Source organism: Anabrus simplex, chromosome 2 (assembly GCF_040414725.1).
Source record: "Anabrus simplex isolate iqAnaSimp1 chromosome 2, ASM4041472v1, whole genome shotgun sequence".
In the NCBI taxonomy this organism is placed as follows: Eukaryota; Metazoa; Arthropoda; class Insecta; order Orthoptera; family Tettigoniidae; genus Anabrus; species Anabrus simplex.
In genome coordinates, this window is record NC_090266.1 from 39,770,114 (window position 1) to 39,791,392 (window position 21,279).

The window sequence follows — 21,279 nt, forward strand, 5'->3', positions numbered from 1 at the left end:
AGAAAGTGGAAATATTTAATTCCCTTTTACATGAATTGTACAACAAACATGCTCCAAAGCGTTCTGTGAGAGTAACACGTCCACCCTGCCCGTGGCTGACTGCTGATGTTAAGACTATGATGAAAGAACGAGACGCACTACACCGATGCTATTAGCAGACTCAACTAGCTGACGTACATGAGCAGTACCGTGTTCTTCGAAACTGAATGAAGCTTGTAATTCGTAATAAGAAATTTAATTATTTCCAGTATTTAAACAAAAATATGAACACTGGTTCCACATGGCGACGACTTCAGCCACTGGGTATTGGCAAACCACTTGCGAAGCATACTGATCCCGAGGTGTCCCTTGATGAGATGAATACATATTTCTCCACGGAACGTCTCACTCCTGACACAACGACAGTACAAAACACCATTGACAATATATTAAGGCAACAATCCCCAGTCCGTCCTGTATCTGAATTTGATACCGTTACAGAGCATAGAGTAAGAAGGGAGCTGATGAAATTCCCATTTCATTCGTGACTTACATAATCGACATAATATTGCCCATTTTTACACATTTACTTAATACCTGTCTCGCTTCAGGCAAAATTCCAATTAAATGGAAAGATGCACTCATTGTGTCTGTCCCAGAAATCTCTCCTGCAAGCAATACATCTGACTACCGACCTGACTGCATCCTCACAGCACTTTCTAAGGTTCTGGAGCAGGTAATGCATAAAAGAATTGTTAAATACTTGGAAAAACATTCTGTACTTGATCCCTCACAGTCTGGTTTTAAGAAAGGACACAGTACTGCAACTACACTAATCAAAATCACGGATGACATTAGACGGGCTATGGACGAACGAAAACTGACTATACGTATCCTTCTAGACTTTAGCAGTGCGTTTGACACTCTAAATATAGACATATTGTTAGCTAAGTTACTAAAACTTCACATGGCTCATTCTGCTATTCAGCTCTTGGGCTCATACATCAAAAACAGACGACAGCGAGTTGTATCAAACATGAAGACTACAGAATGGAGGACTAAGCTATCTGGCGTTCCCCAAGGGTCTATTCTTGGACCTCTGTTATTCTTAATCTATATTAATGACATTCCTGCAACTATCATCTTTATGCTGACGACCTTCAGATATACTCACACTTTAAGGTCCCCGACATTGACAAAGCAATCCACCATATGAACTCGACTTTAAATTCAATTAGTTCGTACGCTAAAGGGAACTCCCTATTAATTAACCCGAAGAAAACGTAAGCAATCATAATAGGGCAATCTAGACTTTCAAATACGCTAAATATCATACAACAGCCTAACCTCATGCTCTGTGGTGAAGCTATACCTTTTCAGAAGTCTGTAAAAAACCTAGGCGCTGTACATGAATGACACATTAAACTGGAATGACCATATAACCAGTGTCTGCAGAAAAGTATATGCATCTCTTCACCCCCTAAAATGAAACATTCCATTCTTCCACACAGGATGAAAATAAAACTTATTCAAACTCTCATTTTTCCTATAATTTATTACTGTGATGTCGTATTAACCGATGCAACTGCAGAACAAACTATGGCTAGATGGCTAGATAATCATTAAAAATAACTATCATAATCTGTTATAATATTACTCAATAAATTTAGGTAGCTCCTAGGGACTGTTAATATTATTTTACCAAAGTATGTGATTATGTACTCCACGTAGTGGTTAAGTGTAAGAGAGGGCCGTGATCCCTAACTTCGCCACACACAAAGGCATAAAATAAATAAATAAATAAATAAATAAATAAATAAATAATTAAATAAATAAATAAATAAATAAATAAATAAATAAATAAATAAATAAATAAATAAATAAATAAATAAATAAATAAATAAATAAATATAAAAGAAGCAATAGAAATTTTTATCGCAAATATGCTAATGTAACTAACCTAAATGACCATACACATTTAAAAAATTCCCCCCTCTTCGCTCTACTCACATAACATCTGTACAACACTTCTCATTAATCTTAGCTTTTATATTAAAAAATAGTTAGTCTCTATCTCAATTCCCTACTTTATTAACCTAAAATCTTTAATTTGTATTCATCCATATTATAAAAACTACATTATAACATGAAGTAGGTCAATAACCTTCACTCCCCTCTCCAATATTTATGAATGTTTCCACAGCGCTCCACTTGCTGCGCCATACTCCCTCTCCCCTTTCCACGGTACAGTGTACTCGCCTCTATCATCCAATAGGAGAGATCCACTACGATCCACAAGGCCCCTCCCATGCTTACCTTCCCCTCTTCGCGAACAGTGTGCTTTGCCCCAAACATTCCATGACCACAGTCCTGAAATAGTGTTTGGTGACAACGGACTTAGCATCGGCAGTCTTGATAAGTAGGTAAGTTTTCCATTATATTAATACTAGTAAATTTATTTTATTTTTGTCATTACTGGTTCATGTTATCACTGAACTGTCTATCATTGAAAAGTTTACACAACGTAAACAATACTGTACGTATATAAGCAAGTTTTAAGTGATTTGATTGAATCTGAGGATGTTCTTGTTTAACGAAACATGTTATTCTTTGTATATTAGTGTGTATTTTACAGGTATGTTTATAGTGTTATAATTTATATTGTAATTGCTGTGTGTTTGACAGACTGAAATTTTTTGTTGCATTTAACTAAATCGACACTGGAAAATATGGCTTCAACCTTAACTACCTGTATCCATGTACGGTATATGTATTTTGATATAAATGTAACGTTAATCCGCGAGAATCTAACATATATGAGATATTTTGAAGACCACGACGATTAACCATCTATTCACTAACATTTGCAACATTTATTTTTCTTACTTTACTAAGAAAAGCTTATCATTTCCTTCGGCTCCTCCGGGATTGAATTCGTTTCTCCTTGACATCAGCGGCTCGGGCTTGGCAATCACATCCCGCCGTTGGACATCGGGATGCTCTGGGAATTGTATGCCTCCTTTGCCGTCTTCTCAGCTCAGCCTCCTCCGTACATCTCACCATCGACTTCTCAGAAATGCATGGCAGCCAGATCATGGGCATGTAAGATACAAATATACATATATGAAGTTAGTTGCGTCATAATGTTGAATCATAGCCTTCTAAAATTTTAGTTTCAATAACAATACTTCCGTCTCGACTTTAATCTTAATAACTTTTGCAGTTTACCAATATGTCTACCCTAAGATATATATATATATATATATTGTATTTGTTATTTTATGAGTTGATTTAGCTATTTCTGCGTAATCTAGAAATTTCCTTCCTTGTACTTGCGTCAAGGCCTTTTCTTCGCCATGACGATAATTCAATGTAAAAATTTATTTATTATTCTCTTCTTATTTTGCAGTTTTTATTACGGTTGTTGCAATTACGCGTTCTAATGGATGTAAATATCTCAAATTTTCTTCTTGCAACTCTTGAGATTATATGGGCGATTTTAGTCTCTTCATATTGACACGTCCATTCATTAAGCTTGCTCATTCATTATCATTTTGCAATAGTACGGTGACTTAACAATTCTGTATAATTTCTTTGTCACACCCACTGCCATTTTGACCTTTTCTATTCCGATCTCGTTATATATCGTGTGTCCTTGATGTGAATGACTGACGAGGGAACACATACAGGTGTTACACCCGGATTCGGATGAAATTTGGTAGGAAAATTCGTGGGAGGCAGTAGAATGCTAAGGCGAAAACTGCATGTGCCCAGCGCAAGTTTAAACGCCAAAATTGAACCAATAAATAGCCGTAAAATTGGAAGTGCCGCGTGAGTATCGGGGTGTGGCGGAGAGGTAGGGAGGAGCGAAGCAGCGGATGTGAACCAACCGGACTGCGTCGAGCTGCGCCAGCGGCCAGGCAGCGTATAATTAGCGCGTTCGCCTGAACTTCCCGATCAGATGTGCAAAACTTAAATATGAAAACAGCACATGAAACAAGTGTACAAAGGACGATGTTTGAACAACGATGCCTGTAAGGTTTGAAAAATTACAACGAGTAACAAGAACTCGGGCGTGAATTCTTCAAACCTTATTTGCATCGTTGTTCAAACATCGTCCTTTTGTATACTTGTCTCATGTGCTGTTTTCATATTTACGTTTTACACATCTAATCGGGAAGTTAAGGGGAACGCTCTAACTATACGCTGCCTGACTGCTGGCGCAGCTCGTTACAGCCTGGTTGGTTCACGTCCGCTGCTTCGCTCCTCAGTACCTCTCCGCCACACCCTGATACTCCCGCGGCACTTCTAATTTTATGACTAATTATTTCTTCAATTTTGTCGTTTAAACTTTCACTGAGCGCATGCGGTTTTCACCTTAGCATTCTACTGCCTTCCACGAATATTCCTACCAAATTTCAACCCAATCCGAGTGTAATACATGTATGTGTTCCCTAGTGAGTTTATGCATCTTGTTTAACTTTGATATCGGTAATTTCGTCCATTTTAGCTCCATTGAATTATCATTTTAGGACAGTGAAATGGCACAGTATCAAGGTGGCATTCAACGTGCTCAGTCATACGTCCAACACAACCAGAAATCAAATTGTCGTGTGTCCGGTGTGCAGAGTGACTTTGCTTGTGACCTTCGACGGTTGAATGTCGTCATAGACAAGCGATACTGCGCCATGGCTGGGGGCTATGGAGTTACGTTGTCTTGTAAATGACATTAATTATGAAACAATAATGGTATGATCTAATTGTTTATTCTCAAGCGAGTATTAAAACATGTATTAGTGTGTTTAAGACCCTCCTTAGTACCACCATGCTAGGCTATGTTAGGTTTTTCCTGTTATTTTCTAATGTCACCGGGATGTTGGAGTATGCTTTCCTTGAAACCCTCCTCCCATTCATTCACTGTTTGGATAATTGAGCATTTAAACTTACTGTTCATTTTTGAAATATTGAGATTTGCCTCCCATCAAGAACTCTGAATACCGATGTTCCTCTCCTAGAGGTAGGTAACGTTATAGGTTTAGGCGTATAAACTCTGCTATCAGTTGTGACGAATGCTGAAGTTATTCAACCCTGCGACGAATTGTATGGTCAATGGCGGCAATAGTAACAATAATAATAATAAGGTAACCAATATTATATACCAGGGTGAAATGACAAAATAACGGCTTGTTCGCACTCCTTAAAGGTAATTCATACGTCAACATTGCATACATTTTGTCCGAAGCAGCTGGGAAACAGATTTTGTCGATGGTAGGCACAAGGTGAAGGAGAAAACAACAACAAGAGAATCTCAAGTTCAACATCTAGACTGCAAGATATATATAATATTGAAGCCACAGTATAATGTAGCAAGAGAAGAGGACGCGAGATTTAAAGACAATTTCAAACCTACACTAATTTAGAAATAATTAACAAGTTTAACACAGTTGACAAATTAAAGCAACAAACGTATCAACAACGTGATCCAGGCACATACAGAAAGATATTAAGATGGTGCTGTTAACCGAAAACACAGCGTTCAAAGATTAATTTACAAACTTGCCTCATAAAAGAGGTGGAGAGAATGGCATAGAGATCGAGAGTATGCAAACAAGGTTCCTAATACTATTTTAAGGAGGGGAAATGGACGGGAGACAGGTGAAGCATAGGAGGAATCGAGCTGCATAACTGTTTGCTCAACCCTCAACAAAAGATGCGAAGATTATTTCATCGATTATTGAGTGAATAGTCGTTGAAAATTGGCCTCAAAATTCCTTCCTTCGAGTTACTGGCCAAGTCCAAACTCAATGACCCAAGACATGGAGAAAAAGCATCTCACACTCCCAAACAGTTTATGGCCGCGAGCATAGATAGAGACAGCCGAAATAACGCTGTAAACCAGAGCCTGAATTGTTCTGAGAAACATGTAACAGTACAAAATCAAACATTATATCATTCTGCTCACCCAGAATCACGTAGTAGAAGTTCAGATGGTCGGGAACAAACAGAAGCACGAGACACATGCTGGGAGGTAAAGTTCCTCCACACCACACCTGAGTCGAAAGTAGACTGAATTCCAGGTTGGAGTGGATGGGTTTTTTATAGTATCTCGGTAAGACAGCACTCGAAAAAGGTGAAGAATCGAGTTAACTCCAAAATATGACGTCAAATTAACGTCAGAATAACGCGGGGACAAGCTGAGTTGACAGATTGTGCGTTTCTTGTACGATGGCAGCGGACGATAGCAGATGGAGTAGCGGCGATCCGAAGCGTAAAAGGCGACGCAAATACAGGCGAGGTAGATTTCTCCTGTAGATGGTAGTAGTGGAGCGCTATAGATTAGATCAACCCGTGATGTTCCTGTGTTGGATGAAAAAGAAGTAGGAGAGCGTTGTGGCATTTAATATTTGGGAAGTTTCATACATAGTCAATATCTTGTAAAATGGCGGACCATCTCCGAATCAGTTAAAACGAATTCAAGATAGGATATTGCATTACCTTAACCGTGTTCAGGACCTGCCATCTTACGTTTTCTTGTGCTGTACGTCCCTAACATCACGGGGATGCTCGGGTGTATTTCTCTTGGAATCCGTTTCATCTTTTATCGACAACACTAGGTTTTTGGGAATTTAATCTTAATGATCATTTTTGGAATTCAGTTGTCATTACCATCGGCCGCAGCCTAGTATACGCCTTAAATCTGGTGAGTTGGGCAGCCTTTCCCCAGTAGGAAGTTTTCGGCTTACTTACATGTATACATGATACTCTATGAAATTTTAATCCCTTGCTTCTTGCTATTTTCGTTCTTGTTTCTAAATTTATCCTTGTTCCTTTTGAGTCAATTTCCTTGTTGACCATTCCTGTAGAATTATATTATCTAATGTAAGTTCGGGTGGATGTACATGATTAGGATCAAATTGGCTGTGACTTTACTGGTTCTTGCTATTTAAGGTAACAGAGTAAGTACACGCGGATTACCTTTTGTATACTTACTTTCATACATACATACATACATGCATACATACATACATCTTCATTATAGACTGTTATGTCTTTCAGCGTTCAGTCTGCAAGCCCCTGTGAATTTACTAATCGCCGGCACAATCTTCGATGAAACATTCTGTGAAGCAGGCTATTACCATTACTTACTCATAGTCCAATTGAGGATCCCTCCTCTAACAGGTTAGGGGGAACCAGTGGATTGCATAGTTCTGGCCGCCTGTGAAAAGAAGGGCCATGATTCAGAATATGTCCGAGATGCCCACTCCCAGTCCACAGCAACTGGTATCCCGATTCTCAGGACCACTTACAAGGCCACTCATCCCTTGCCCATGGTTTACGAACTAGGACGTGACTACTGTAACCCACACCATGAACCATTTAACTTAAAATATTATTCTGATCTTGGGATGCCATATTATATTACGTGGTAATACTGGGATTGCATCCCCGTGCTACCAGTGCCTACTTACGTACATAATTGAACAGTGTTTCACTAACTTTTCTTCAAACCTTTTATATTTGGTTAATCACCACTTACCTTGTATTATTTTGGATGCCGGCTCTTTTAATATTTCGGAATTTGTCATTATTCTACTGTTATATATTAGTAATGTACACTACGTTTGATGAGATCCTGTGAATTTGTTTTTTTTTAATTTTACTTTTTAACCTTCTTTCCTTTACTATTTGAATTACGGCCAAGATGATTTGTCGTGCCGACCACACGACACCTCGTAATGTGCTGAGCAGCTGTCACACCATGAGGTTTGTTTTATCAGTCATCCAGACTCGAGGCCTATTCGGTTCCTTATTCCCAAGCATGAAGTGGACCCTATCACATGAGCTGTAATATACCCGCATCCTGCCGCGGTGCAGTGTAGCATAGGTGGTAAGAGCAAGCTGAACGCTACCGAGCTACCTTCGAGTCAGGGGGAGGGACGCTCTCTTATCTTTTATTTCGGTAATTTTTACTGTCTCTTAATGAACGTGAAATGCCCTCTTTTATGTGATTTTCATTGAATTGAAGTGTATATTGCCCTAAGAGCGGCCAGTATGCCATCAGGGTCGGACAACAACGGGATATTTAGTGGGAGTGGATCAAATTGCTCTAACAATGGTTTGTTAAGTTATCAAGTGCTTAAAATGATGACCTAGTTGGTTTGTGCACGCCAGTTCCCTCCGCTAAATGATATCATCTTGAGCTCTGGCACAGGTGGTTATATTGATTTGCTGGTTTCGGCGATGAGTTATGGAAGATGCTCGAGTTTGTATGCCTTCTAGGTGTACAATGTTCATTTCAAATGCCCCCACAGGAGTAAGTTTTTTGGCGTTAAACCCGGTGACATGGCGGGTGCTATCCCTGATGTTTCTCATTCAAATGGTTACGGACGGTTAACTTGCAATGTGGTGGAGCTCCATCCTGTTGAAACCACGTCATTAAGCATTGTGTGAACGGCACACCCACCAGCAGAAATGGAAGTCCATGGCGTAAAACGTGCAGGTAGCTATTTTAATGACCCTAAGAGAAATATGGTCCAACAAGGCGATCACCCAAAATTCCAAACCATGTATTTACTCCCCATTACACCTGATAGGCTGCTTGTCGTACACAATGGGGATTGTCAGAACTCCAATAGAACTTGCCGAGCTGTCAGTTCTTACTTACTTACTTACTTACTTATGTATTGTGGAACGCCATCCGTTAAAGAGCAGGAATTTCGACAGTAATGCTGCATCATTTTTCTTAGATTTTTTAAATTTATTTATTTATTTATTTATTTATTTATTTATTTATTTATTTATTTATTTATTTATTTATTTATTTATTGTGCTTCAGACAGGTACAAACCTAATGATGTGAAACACATATACATATACTATTACATTAGATAAAAACAAATATTAAATTAAAATTATAATACCTCTTATGAAAGTCCTTGTAAAATAAAGTCATAAATGAAATAAAAATACACTTTTCTTCAGTAACATAGTATTACAAATATTCAGTTACTTATGCACATATTATAACAAGGTATTTAAAATATTACAATTAAAATTATTTACGAACTGCTTTAAAGCTGCATTAGTACTGTAATTATACATGATGGTAGTGATGTTATCGAAGATAATAATTATGATGAGCTAGATGGTATAACTAGAAACTAGAATATTAACTAAAGTTATGAGGCTAACAATGGGAATCAGCAAAGTGGGATTTTTACTTAGAACATAAAACAATTAAGTTATTTGTTTACATTGTTTTACTATGGATGTGTATGTAGTTGCAAATATATCTATTCTATACTCATTGCTATATTTATTAAATATTTTCATTGAGTTTAACACTGGTGAATTACTATGTTGTTGGGTTCTTGATCTAGAGCAGTAGAAAGTAACATGTTTTGGGCGTGTAGATGGATTAGGGACAGACAAGTTGAACAGAGAGAGCAAGTTAGAGCTACCAATAATATTGTTAAATAATTTGTAGACAAATAGAAGAACTGCAATTACTCGTCTTTTTGCTAAGGACTTATTGCCAAGTTGTTTCATTAAGTCATCATACGAATCAAATTTAGGATAATTATTAGTTATTTTGTACGTAAGGTATCTAAGAAATTTGTTTAGCACCATTTCAACTTTGTTTTCATATAGTTTAAAGGTGGGATTCCAAATGGTTGGTGCATATTCCAGCCGACTTCTTACAAAGGAGTTGTATAATAGCTTTATTGCCTCGGGATTTGTGAAGTCACGTGTGCATCTCTTAATGAATCCTAATATTCTGTAAGCATCTGCAACTACTTCGTTTATGTGTAGAGAGAACGTCAATTTAGCGTCAAAATGAACGCCAAGATCCTTGATAAAATTCACTGATGACAGATTAGTATTCAAAATATTATATGAGTGACTAATTTTATTTTTATTCCTGGAAAATACCATTACATGACACTTGTTAATGTTAAAATCTAACTTGTTAATAACGCTCCAATGCGATATGCTATTGAGGTCTTTCTGAAGAAATCTACAGTCCACCTGTGAACGAATGGTTCTGAAAATTTTTACATCGTCTGCGAATAGCAATATGTTTGAATACTGTACGCATTTAGGAAGATCATTGATAAGGAGTAAGAAGAGTAATGGTCCAAGTTTTGAGCCCTGTGGGACACCAGATCTTATAAAGGATTTGAATCTGAGTATTACAATACTCGATATCAGAGAGATATGATGCAAATAATTTTATTAAGCTGTGAGAGAGTCCATAATAAGCTAATTTATTTAAAATTACATCGTGATCAACTTTATCGAATGCTTTTCTAAAATCTGTGAAAACTACATCTACTTGGCCTCCTGTATCCATGGCTGCCGACACTTCATGAGTGAACTCCAACAAATTTGTCGTTGTCGATTTCCCCGGTCTGAAGCCATGTTGGGTGTCACTGATGATAATTTCTACATGTTCGAACAGATGCCGATATAGGGTTTGTTCGTAGACTTTTGCTAATGCCGAAGAAATTGCAACGGGTCTGTAGTTATTAATTACTGAACTATCCCCAGATTTGTGAAGCGAACTAACTCGCGTTGTCTTCCACTTTGTAGGAAAAGTTCCAGTTTTTAGCGAAATGTTAAAAATAATTAAGAGAGGGTGTAATAAAATATCTCCACAGCCTTTAATTACATACGGAGGGATTAGATCTGGGCCTGCGGCTTTTTTAGGTTCGGGCATGAATTCATTCAATGATCAAAAGCCCACCATGGAACTCCATGATAGTTGTAAATGGTTGGGGTGACGTGCGTATGCATTATCCTTTGTACAGATGCCTGTCTGAAGTTCACCTGTTGTGAAATTGCCCGTATACTCGTGTATGGGTTATTACGAGCTACGCCCAGAACAGCCTCCTCATTCTCATCAGACGTTACTGTCTTCTGCCGGGCAGGTACTATAGCGTGAATTACCCACATTGTTTCTAATCGTCTTTCAACATTGCAGAAATACATTGCAGTCGGATGTCACCTGTCCGGATACCTTCCCTGATACAGACGTAGTGCATGCAATGAATTATCTCTCCCTTTCCCGTAGATAAGAGCGTATCAACGTATTCGTCCGTGGAATACACGAAGAATGACTGAAGCGACTTCATTCCGACCGTATAACTAGACTGACGTACGCTAAACGTATACCATATTTTCCGAACGATGGACGGTCACATGGCGGGAACTGTAATAGTGTTCAGAATCTTTTGCAGGATGAGCATGCAGTTCATTAGTACCATATCGACCTCATTGCAGAAATATGCTGATTCACCCGGCGCACTTGGAAATTCTTTACGTAATGAAGGATTTCATATTTAATTTCTTACAAATGTCTCTATGGTAACCATTCCATTCTAAGGTACTACACACCATAGCAAACAAAACATTTGCTGAATTTACTTGCCGAATATTTCGTTAATCAAGTATATTTACATCTAAATTGTATTTAAAAATAATATATATCTAGTATTGGAAAAACTTTCATTCAAAGATTTTACTTTAGAAGTACATATTCATATTACACACGCGTGATCCATCCTGAATGAAATAAAAATTGTAGTCACTTCATTGCAAATGTCAACAGTTCATTTTGATTGGGTGATCTTCCATTAATTGTCGAATTTCAATAAGCAAACCCCATTTTATTTTTCTACCATTCAGTTTTCAGTGTTGTGTATTTTGCCGCAGTAGCGACACCTGTCTGTTGGTTCACATTTACAGTAAATGTTCACCGTGTGCTGTAAGTACCCTCGTCATATTGTTCCTATTGACGTTGTTCCGCTAGGTCGCAGTGCTACTACTTTGTTGTAATCTGGACTGCACTCCATGTACTTAGCCAAGTTAGAATAGGGCTCATAAAAGAGATTCTATATTCGGAGGGTACATGTTAACAGGTAAGAGAATAGTTGAAGTTATTCTACTCTACCGTTATGATGCTGTAAGGACATAATAGATTCTAGTACAGTATTGCCATGTACGGTACGAATATATTTCTCACTACGATCTGTCATCTTTTTATAACTTTTAATGCTCGCCGTATGATTGCAGACATCCACCTAGAATGGAACTGAACAGAATACAAGAACGGCGTATTAAGTTGTATGACTTTAGTAGCAGTCAGTGCAGCAAGCACACAGAGAAACTGAAATATACGGGATTCTCTAACATTGGTCAACGGAAAAATTTGACTGAATATAATTATTCTGATAAATAATAGGAACACGCGGATATTTATTTTTCCAACTATTGATGTTATTCTTCATCGGAAATACAAGGTATGAATTAAAAATGAATTAAAATATCCAAAAGCTCCTTCCATTTGTGAAGGTGTCTAACTAAATAGGCCTACATACATACATCTCTACTCTAGGCTGTCATGCCTTTCAGCGTTAAGTCCACAAACTTCTGTGGATGAACTACACGCGTCCACAATTCTTTACTTGTAACTATCTCTGTGGCTTCATTAAATTCTACACATATTATCTTTAAAACGTTAGAAATTGAGTCTAACGATCGTAGTCTTGTTCCCTCTCTGTTTCTCTTACCCTTCATTACTGAGTCCACTTCACTAACGTCGCACAAACACATGGAAGGTTTTCTGCGCCGGAAGGACGGGAATGCAAGTTCACTGCTGCGCGACCCTAACCTCACGGCCAATTCGCTCGGTATGGTCAAGTATTATCCAAGATAACTTGTCCTCCTCCACTCGTCTCACGCGAACCCACCACCACTGAAACCGGTTTACGCGTGGAGGTTCATCCTAAAACAACCTTTACCTCTTCACATTGGGTACACTCCGGCCAGTATTTCCATCTGTTCGTACTAGAAATCATTCTCGCTACTTTCAGGTCAGTTACCTCTAACTTATGAGTAAGGTATTCTGAGTCCACCCAGGTTTCACTCCCGTAAAGCAAAGTTGGTCTGAAAACAGACCGGTGTAAAGATAACTTCGTCCACGAGCTGACTTCCTCGTTACAAAATAATCTCGATCGCAACTGCGAACTCTCTCTATTACCCTTGCCGTACCTTGATTCAGTCTCTCTTACTATACTAACATCCTGATGAGAACACACATCCTAAGTACTTGAAATGTGAAATCTGTTCTATTTTCGGATCGCACTACTCAACATTCAATCTTCTTAGGTTTCTTCCCTATTGACATCACCGCAATCTTGGATATGTTGAATGTCATACCATACACACTGCATATCTTTTCGTGTTTCAACATTTCAGATTTTCATCACAGTCTGCCAATAAATCCAGTTTCTTACTACATTTACACCTATTGAATCCCTCCCTTCAGCAAATGATCCATGTAAACTCTGAAGAACAAAGGTGAAAGTTTAAAGCTTTGTCAAACCCCTGTAACAAAGCCTAACCAAGAAGTCATTTGACCATCAATTCTTAGTGCAGCCCAATTATCAACGTAAATGTCTTTGAATGCCAGTAATAACTTACTCCTAATCCAATATCCCGACAGAACAGAAAACACCTATTCCCTCAGCATTCTCATCCAGATCCACGAAACACAATCATAAATGTCCAGTACTCTCGTAGCCTTTTTCAATGACATAGTGCCGACAAGCCGTTTGTGGTCTAAAATCGCACTGGATTTCATCTCTACTTTCAGTCATTATTCCCACCCTGCTTTCGAACAGAACATCAATCACCCTGCCTGATATACTGATGGGTGAAATACATCGAGAGCTGCTCCCCTCGCCTTACTAACAATCCATGCTGATCCCTACCTTCACACTATATTTCACCATTCCAAGTAGAATTTCAACTATTCCTGCTGCTTTGTGACACTGACGTTCATTTACTTCTCAAGTGTCATCCCACTGCCGTCATTGTTCACCAACCTATGAAGTCTGTTGTACGCGGCTCCAGCATAAATATTTCCAAATATTTTACGGTTCATCCAGAAATTTCGTGGTTACTACTCATTATCATACATTTTAGATGGTGTTTTGATCACACCTTACTCGAATTTAGGAACTTCAGTTTAGAATGTATGCAAAGAAATCTGCCAGCAAGTACTACAGAAAAAGTATGTTTTCCTTTCGAACTGAGAAAATTTTCAAAATATTCCTTCCTTCTGTCCGATGAATCCCTATGGTGTGCTGTGAGTTTGCCTGATTTACCAAATCATTATTCATTTCCTTTCCTTTCCCTTTCTGAGATTCTTCAATACTGTCCAGAAAAGTTTGCCTGCCACTTTACTAAGACTTTCAAGGTTATTACCGAAATATTTTCGCGATTTCTTCGTAGAATCTACAATGAATTGTCTCGCATTGCCTTTCTTCTACGTGCAATTCTCCAGTTTTTGTTTGGAACCATTTCCGATAGCTCGGATTTTAAGTTGGAAATCTGCCCTGACTTCATCATTTAATCAAGCTGTTTGACTTTTATTCCTATCTTTACAAACCGTCACTTCTATTCCTTCCCTTGCTATTTCTACTACATTATCCCTGTATGCTACCCATTCTTTTACAATATCCTGGATATGCTGGCTGTCTAGTGTTTGGAAATTTCGTTTTATCGTATCCACGTACTTCTGTTTAATATCCTGGTACTGAAGGTCCTCTACCGGTGTTCGCCTGCAGACATATTTGAATTCCTGTGCCTTCGGCCTGGTCATGCTTAGTTCAGTACAGATCAGCTAGTGGTCTGCATCGCCGAAGTATTTCCCTAATACTCACTCATCTATATATATAAAGTAGCTTGTCCTGACTGACTGACTGACTGATTGACTGATTCATCATCGCCGAGCCAAAACTACTGGACATAAAGAAATGAAATTTTGGGAATATATTCATATTAAGATGTAGGTGCTCGCTAAGAGAGGATTTTTGGATATTCCGTCGCTAAGGGGGTGAAAAGGGGGGTGAAATTTTAAAATGAGTGTGACTATATCTCAAAACTTTAAAAGTTTACAGATGTGAAAATTGGTATTTAGAATCTTCTTTAAAAATAAGGAAATACGTATTTTTTTGTTTTCAGACAATCCCAATAGGAGGGGTGAAACAGGGTGAAAAAGGGGTTGAATGCCTTTAATCAGGATACCTGTACTTATATCTCATAACCTAAAGGTATTACAGACCTGAAAATTGGTACTTTTCATCTCTTTTAAAAATAAAGAAACACGTATTTTTTGTTTTTGGAAAATCCAATTAATGGGAGTGTGAAAAGGGGGTGAATTTTTAAAATCAGTGTATCTATATCTCAAAACGTTGAAATTTTACAGATGTAAAAATTGGTATTGAGAATCTTCATTAAAAATAAAGAAACACGTATTTTTTTGTTTTCGGAAAATCCCAATAGGAAAGGTGGAAAGGGGTGAAAAATGGGTTGAATGCATTTAATGAGGGTACTTATACCTCAGAAACTGAATATATTACAGACCTGAAAGTTGGTGTTTTGGATCTCCTTTAAAAATAAAGAAACACGTATTTTTTTGTTTCTGGAAAATCCAATTAATGGGAGGGGGTGGGCGGGGGGGAAATTTTTAAAATGAGTGTATCTATATCACAAAACTTTTAAAGTTTATAGATGTAAAAAATTAGTACTTAGAATCTCCTTTAAAAATAAAGAAACAAGTACATTTTTGTTTTCGGGAAATCCCAATAGGACGGGTGGAAAAGGGTCAAAATGTGTTCAATGCCTTTAATGAGGCTAATTATATTTCAGAACCTGAAGATATTACAGACCTGAAAATTGGTATTTGGGATCTACTTTAAAATAATAAAGGAACAGGCATTTTTCGTTTTTGGATAATCCAAATAAGGGGGGGGTGAAAAGGGGAGTGAATTTTTAAAATGAGTGTATCTACATCATAAAATTTTCAACGCTTACAGATGTGAAAATTGGTATTTTGAATCTCCTTTAAAAATAAAGAAACATGTATTTTTTTGTTTTCAGATAATCACAATAGGAGGGGTGTAAAAGGGTGAATAATGGGTTGAATGCCTTTAATGAGGATATATATATCTCAGAAACTGAAGATATTACAGAACTAAAATTTTGTATATGGGATCTCCTTTAAAAATAAAGAAACACGTATTTTTTTGTTTTTGGAAAGTCCAATTAATGGCGGTTAAACAGGAGTGACATATTTGGGTGAATTTTTTGAAAAACAGTATCTACAGAATATCTGAGAAACGTAGAATGTTAAAGACTTAAAAAGTGATATTTGGAATCTCCTGTAAATGTAAAGAAACATAGGCGATTTGTTTTTGGAAACTCCTCTTAAGGGGAATTAAAAAGGGGGTTAAATTTTAAAATGAGAATTTATACAGTATATCTCAAGAAACTTAAGATGTGGCAGAAGTGAAAAATGGTATTTTTATCTCTATAAAAATAAGGAAACGTGTATTTTTAGTTTTCGGATAGAGCACTTGGGTGGAGGGGGGGGGGTGAGTAAAAGTGACTGAAAATGGTGTTGAATTCTTTTAATTAGGCTACTGTTATCTCAAAAATGAAGATGTTACAGACGTGAAATTTGATATTTGGATCCTGCTTTAAAGTAAAGAAACACGTATTCTCGAAAAATCCAATGAAGGGGGGGGGGGGAAGGTGAAAGATTTGAAAAATTAATTGGCTTAATTGTATGAGAATACTTACGTCTAATAAAAACTGAAGTTGTTAGGACCTACAGATGTGAAAATTGGTATTTGGATCTCCTTTGAAGACAAAGAAAGGCCCGTTTTGTGGGGGGGATCATCTTGGGAGGCGTGAGTGAAAAGGAGTTGAATTCCTTTCATGGGGACACAGAAATCAAAAACTGAAGAAATTACAGTCGTGATAATTGGTATTTAGAAGATCCTTTACTATTAAAGAAACAAGGTTTTTGCCGGAAAATTCAATTAGGGGGGGGGGGTTGTGCGATAGGAGGTGAAAAACGTGAATTATTTTTATGGGGATACTTATATCTCAAAACTGAAGGTAATAGACGTGAACATTGGTGTTTGGATTCTCCTTTAAATATAAAGAAACAGGCCTTTCTGTTATTTTTTTTTCGGGGGGGAAATAAACTTAACGGCAGTGGGGTGTAAAAGGAGTTGAGACCAATTGATTTTACTGTTCATAATGTATTTATAAGGAGCCTCCGTTGCGCAGGCGGCAGCGCGGCGGCCTCTCACAGCTGGGTTCCGTGGTTCAAATCCTGGTCTCTCCATGTGACATTCGTGCTGGACAAAACGGAGGTGGAACAGGTTTTTCTCCGGATACTCCGGTTTTCCCTGTCATCATTCATTCCAGCAACACTGTCCAATATAATTTCATTTCATTTGTCATCCATTAATCATTGCCGCAGAGGAGTGCGACAGGTTTCGGCTGCCGGCACAATTCCTATTGTCGCCGCTAGATGGCGCTTTATTCATTCCATTCCTGACCCGGTCGAATGACTGGAAACAGGCTGTAGATTTTCGATGTACTTATTCTGATCATAAACCGATCATTTTTAATCTTTCCTGGGTTCGTTTTTTAGAGCCATCTTTCCCCTCGGAGAACGTTCTTAGATTACAGTACCTTCTCCTGGCATATAAATAAAAATTTAAACACATTTGAAATAAACGATAGGAATGAGATTGACCGTCCAGTGTTTCACCTCTATAATAAGGTCAATAACGCACAGAAGTATGTCATTCGTATGGCCAGAAATCCCCCACACTTGCCTACGCGCGACAATGGTGCTGGTCACATTCTCAACAATGACAATGGCAGCATGTAATTTACCACCAACTAGCGGTCTTGCATCTTGCTGTGGGGTCAAGAACATCTATAATAATAATAATAATAATAATAATAATAATAATAATAATACCGGGCGAGTTGGCCGTGCGTGTAGAGGCGCGCGGCTGTGAGCTTGCATCCGGGAGATAGTAGGTTCGAATCCCACTATCGGCAGCCCTGAAAATGGTTTTCCGTGGTTTCCCATTTTCACACCAGGCAAATGCTGGGGCTGTCCCTTAATTAAGGCCACGGCCGCTTCCTTCCAACTCCTAGGCCTTTCCTATCCCATCGTCGCCATAAGACCTATCTGTGTCGGTGCGACGTAAAGCCCCTAGCAAATAATAATAATAATAATAATAATAATAATAATAATAATAATAATAATAATAATAATAATAATAATAGTAATAATAATAATAATAATAATAATAATAATAATAATAATAATAATAATAATAATAATAATGTTCTGGACCGTCGTCAAATGTGCGGACCGCGCTGGAAACGGGTCCTGGACGGGACGGGTAATGACTAAGAATGGTGTCCGGCCGCGGGTTCAGTACCGCCAAGGTACCCAAGACGACACCACGCCGGATATCCTGAAGGATATGATCCATATTAAAAATGCTTATAGGAAAAGATGGCACAGATTTAGTGATCCATCTGACCGGGTGGAATACCTGGACCTAGCCCTGGAAGTACGAAATCGATTGCTGGGAAGAAAGATTGAAAAATGGGAGGAAACTGTCCGTAATCTATTAGAAAACGAGTAAGATCGCGTATTTTGGCGGATTCACGCAGAAAACGAGTCAGATCGCGAACTTCGGCGGATTATATATCTAAAACAATAAGCATTCAATTATAAATTTCGGTATAAAACCGTTGCTAGTCTATATATATAAAATAACTTGTCCTGACTGACTGACTGACTGACTGACTGACTGACTGACTGACTGACTGACTGACTGACTGACTGACTGACTGACTGACTGCCTGACTGACTGACTGACTGACTGACTGACTGACTGACTGACTGACTGACTGATTCATCATCGCCGAGCCAAAACTACTAGACATAAAGAAATGAAATTTTGTGGATACGTTCATATTAAGATGTAGGTGCTCGCTAAGAGAGGATTTTTGGATATTCCGTCGCTAAGGGGGTGAAAGGGGGGTTGGAATTTTAAAATGAGTGTATCTGTATTTCAAAACTTTAAAAGTTTACAGATGTAAAAATTGGTATTTAGGATCATCTTTAAAAATAAGGAAACACGTATTGTTTTATTTTCAGAAAATTCCAATAGGAGGGGTGAAAATCGGTGAAAAAGGGGTTGAATGCCTTTAATCAGGATACCGGTACTTATATCTCAGAAACTGAAGATATTACAGACCGAAAAATTGGTACACTTGATCTCTTTTAAAAATAAAGAAACGCGTATTTTTTTGTTTTTGGAAAATCCAATTAATGGGAGGGTGAAAAGGGGGTGAATTTTTAAAATGAGTGAATCTATATCTCCAAACTTTTAAAGTTTGCAGATGTAAAATTGGTATTTAGATTATTCATTAAACATAAAGAAACACGTATTTTTTTGTTTTCGGAAAATCGCAATAGGAGGGGTGAAAAGGGGTGAAAAAGGGGTTGAATGCCTTTGATGAGGCTACTTATATTTCAGAAACTGAAGATATTACAGACCTGAATATTGGTGTTTGGGATCTCCTTTAAAAATAAAAAATAAACACGTATTTTTTGTTTTTGGAAAATCCAATTAATGGGGGGGGGTGAAAAGGGGGTGATTTTTTAAAATGAGTGTATCTATATCACAAAACTGTTACAGTTTATAGATGCAAAAATTGGTATTTAGAATCTCCTTTAAAAATAAAGAAACACGTATTCTTTTGTTTTCGGAAAATCCCAATAGGAAGGGTGTAAAGGGGTGAATAATGGGTTGAATGCCTTTAATGAGGCTACTTATATTTCGGAACCTGAAGATATTACAGACCTGAAAATTGGTATTTGGGATCTACTTTAAATGTAAAGAAACACGTATTTTTTCATTTTTGGAAAATCCAAATATTGAGGGGTGAAAAGGGGGGTGAATTTATTTATAATGAATGTGTTTACATCTTAAAACTTTAAAATTTACAGATGTAAAGATTGGTAGTTAGAATCTCCTCTAAAAATAAAGGAACACGTATTTTTTTTTGTTTCCTGTAAATGCCAATAGGAGGGGTGTAAAAGGATGAAAAATGGGTTGAATGCCTTTAATGAGGATACATATATCTCAGAAACGGAAGATATTACAGAACTGAAAATTTGTATATGGAATCTCCTTTAAAAATAAAGGAACACGTATTTTTTTTAGTTTTTGGAAAATCCTATTAATGGCGGTTAAACAGAAGTGACAAATTGGGGTGAATTTTTGAAAGATTATCTTGGAAACGTAAAATGTTACAGACGTAAAAAGTGGGTGTTTGGAATCTCCTGTAAATGTAAAGAAACATAGGTGATTTGTTTTTGGAAACTCCACTTAAGGGGACCCCAAAAAGGGTGAAATTTTAAAATGAGAATTTTTACAGTATATCTAAAAAACTTAACATGTTACAGAAGTGAAGAATGGTATTTTTTATCTCTAATAAAAATAAAGGAACGTGTATTTTTAATTTTCGGAAATACCACTTGGGTGGAGGGGGTGAAAGTGACTGAAAATGGTGTTGAATTCTGTTAATTAGGCTACTGATATCTTAAAAATGAAGATGTTACAGACGTGAAATTTGATATTTGCAATCAGCTTTAAAAGTAAAGAAACATGTATTCTCGGAAAATCCAATGAAACGGGGGGAGGGGGGTGAAAGAATTGAAAAATTAATTGACTTTAATTGTATGAGAATATATACATCTAATAAAAACTAAAGTTGTTACAGACGTGAAAATTCGTATTTGGATCTCCTTTAAAAACAAAGAAAAACGCGTTTTTGGGGGGAAACCATCTTGGGGGGCGGGAGTGTAAAGGAGTTGAATTCCGTTCATGAGGACACATAAATCAAAAAGTGAAGAAGTTAGAGTCGTGATAATTGGTATTTAGAAGATCCTTCACTATTAAAGAAACAAGTATTTTTTGCGGGAAAATTCACTTGGGGGGGGGGGGAGTAGTTTGAAATGAAGTGACAAAAGTAAATTATATTTATGGGGATACTTATATCTCAAAACTGAAGGTAATAGACGTGAACATTGGTGTTTGGAATCTTCCTTAAACATAAAGACACACGCCTTCTTTTAATTGTTTGGGGGGGGGGGGTTGGCAGTAAAAACTAACGGCGGTGGGGTGTAAAAAGAGGTGAGACCAATTGATTTTACTGTTCTTAATGTACTTATAAGTATCCTCCGTTGCTCAGGCGGCAGCGCGCCGGCCTCTCACAGCTGGGTTCCGTGGTTCAAATCCCGGTCACTCCATGTGACATTCGTGCTGGACAAAACGGAGGCGGGACAGGTTTTTCTCCGGATACTCCGGTTTTCCCTGTCATCATTCATCCCAGCAACAC